We start from the raw sequence: 3,431 nt of genomic DNA on the forward strand, positions 1-3,431 counted from the left end.
CCCTGGGCGCTGTCCCTCAGCTCTTCAGCTCAAAGCTAGCGCTCTACCACTTGAGCCACAGTGCCACTTCCAGCTTTTTTCTGCTTATGTGGTGCTGAGGAATTGAACCCAGGGCCTCGTGCATGCGAGGCAAGCACTCTACCACTGAGCCAACTTCCCAGCCCCCACTTCCAGTTTTCTAGTGGTTTATTTGAGATAGTTTCACGGACTTTCCTGCCTCGGCTAGCTTTGAACCGCAATCCTCAGATCTTAGCCTCCTAAGTGGTAGAATTACAGGCATGAGCCACTGGTGTGCAGGGCTGTGGCAAACACTTAAAAAATTTAGCTAACTTAGAGACTTGAAGGAAAAAAAAAAATTTTTTTTGGGGGGGGGCCAAGTGGGGGGCCCGAAACCCGGGCCCGGGGGCCGGCCCCTCAGCTTTTCAGCTCAAGGCTAGAGCTCTACCACTGGAGCCACAGCGCCACTTCCGGTTTTTTTCTTTTTGCTTATGTGGTGCTGAGGAATAGAACCCAGGGCCTCAGGCATGCAAGACAAGCGCTCTACCACTGAGCCACCTTCCCAGCCCAACTTGAAGGAAAATTTTGAGTGTAGTACTTGGAATTTACTTTTGTCTTTTTTGTACTAGTTTTAGGATTTAATTCAGGGCCTGGCCATGTCCCTGATTTTTTTGTCCAAGGCTAGCACTCTACCACTTGAGCCACAGCTTCACTTTCAGCTTCTTGGTGATCAGTTTGGAGATACAAGTCTCATGAACTTTCTTTCTTGAGCTGGCTTAAAAACTTGATCATCAGATCTCAGCCTCCTGAGTAGCTAGGATTACAGGGGTGAGCCACCAGCACCCAGGCTAATAAAATTATTTTTTTTTAAAGCCAGGCACCTGGATTAATAAAATTATGTATTAATAAAGAATAAACTAGGTGTTCAGATTAATAAAATTATATTTAAAATGAATAAGCCAAATTAATTATTTTTTTAAAGGGGTACATTGTGCCAGGTGCCAGTGGCTCATGCCTGTAATCCTAGCCACTCAGGTGGCTGAGATATGAGAATCACAGCTCAAAACCAAGCCAGGGCAGGTAAATCGGTGAGACTCTTTATCTCCAATTAACCACCAGAAAACCAGAAGTGGCACTGTGTCTGAAGAGGTAGAGCACTTGCCTTGAGCTGAAGAGGTCAGGGACAGCACTCAGGCCCAGAGTTCAGGCCTCACGACCAGACCCCCTCAAAAAAAAAAAAAATGCTCAACTTCTCTTTTTCTTTTTGCTCTTAATTTATATTTTTATTGTAAAGATATTGTACAGGGCTAGGAAGGTGGCTCAGTGGTAGAGTGCTTGCCTTGCATGCCTGAGGCCCTGGGTTCGATTCCGCAGCATCATATAAGCAAAAAGAAAAAAGCCAGAAGTGGCGCTGTGGCTCAAGTGGTAGAGCGCTAGCTTTGAGCTGAAGAGCTGAGGGACAGCACCCAGGCCCAGAGTTCAGGCCCCACGACCGGACCCCAAAAAAAAAAAAAAAGATACTGTACAGAGGGGTTACAGTTGCATGAGCAAGGTAATGAGTCCATTTCCTATCGAGCATTGTTATCCCCTCCTTTATTTTTCCCCTACCATCCCTTCCCCATCCCCCAACCCTTCCCTCTCCTACCCCCCTCCAAAAGTTGTAAAGTTCATTTTTAACATACAGTCTTGTACATCTCATTGTTACAATGGGTCATCCTGTATACTTATTTCAGTATTTTGTTATTTCCCTTTCCCTCCCCAAATGAGAAAAATGTATATACAAGATGCAGGACACTGGAATCAAATACAGTGACAACAGGGGTTGTACCATGGGGGAAGATAGTAAATTGTAAGTACATCAAAAAGAAAAACAAGAGGGGGGAGGCTGGGAAGTGATGTGAAGGGTAAACAAAGGAGGAGGCTGCAATGCTTGGTAAGAAATGTACGCATTATCCTGCCCATGCAATTGTAACCCCTCTGTACAGTATATTCACAAATAAAATAAAATAAAATTTAAAAAAATATTAAAAAAAAAGAAAAACAAGAAAGATAGAATCTCTTGTGTCCCTATCTTGGGACACACATATATATATAGCGTTTGACTTCTTCTGCTTGTCCTAGACATATACTAGTTATTGCATATAAGGAAAACCAACCCCAAAAAACATAGAATCAATAAAGAATTGGTTCTTTGAAAAAATTAACGAAATTGGCAGACCCTTAGCAAATTTTATTAGGAAAAGAAGAGAACACACCCATGTAAACAAACTCAAGATGAGAATGGAAACATAACCACCAAAACAACCAAGATTCAGAACATTATAAGGGAATACTTCTCAAACCTTTATGCTAATAAGCTTGAGGATGTGGAAGAAATGGATGAATTTCTAGCAAATACTGACATACCCAAACTAAATCAAGATGAGTTATACCAACTTAACAGACCCATAGCAAGCACTGAAATAGAGACCTCCCACCCAAGAAAAGCCCAGGACCTGATGGATTTACAGCTAAATTCTACAAGGACTTCAAAGCAGAACTCCTCCAACTCTTCAATGAAACTGAAAGTTCACTACCAAACTCCTATGAAGCCATCATAACCCTCATCCCAAAACCAGGCAATGACTCATTAAAAAAGGCACCAGTGCCTTATGCCTGTAATCCTAGCTACTCAGGAGGCTGAGATCTGAGGATCACAGTTCAAAACCAGCCCGGGCAGGAAAGTCCACATGAGACTCTCCAATAAAAACCACTAGAAAACGGGAAGTGGCGCTGAGGCTCAAGTGGTAGAGCGCTTGCCTTGAGCTGAAGAGCTGAGGGATAGCACCCAAGCCCAGAGTTCAAGCCCCACAACTGACAAAAAAAGAACTTCTCAACAAAATTTTGTCTGACTTCAACAACTCATCAAAAAAATTATATACCATGATCAAACAAGATTCATTTCAGGGATGCAAAGCTGGTTTAGTATAGGCAAATCAATATAATTCATCACATCAACATGACCAAGGAGAGGCTGGGAAGGTAGCTCAGTGGTAGAGCACTTGCCTTGCATGACTGAGGCCCTGGGTTCAATTCCTCAGCACCACATAAACAAAAAGAAAAAAGCTAGAAGTGGCGCTGTGGCTCAAGCGGTAGAGCACTAGCCTTGAGCTGAAGAGCTGAGAGACAGCGCCCAGTCCCAGAGATCAGGCCCCATGACCGGACCCCCAAAAAAAAACAACAACAAAAAAAAAAACATGACCAAGGAGGGGGCTGGGAAGGTGGCCCAGTGGTAGCATGTTTGCCTTGCATGCATGAGGCCCTGTGTTCAATTCCTCAGCACCACATAAGCAGAAAAAGCTGGAAGTAGCGTTATGGCTCAAGTGGTAGAGTGCTAGCCTTGAGCTGAAGAGCTCAGGGTAGTGCCCAGGCCCAGAGTTCAAGCCCCACTACTG

Source organism: Dipodomys ordii, unplaced genomic scaffold, assembly GCF_000151885.1.
Source record: "Dipodomys ordii isolate 6190 unplaced genomic scaffold, Dord_2.0 Scaffold1, whole genome shotgun sequence".
Lineage (NCBI taxonomy): Eukaryota > Metazoa > Chordata > Mammalia > Rodentia > Heteromyidae > Dipodomys > Dipodomys ordii.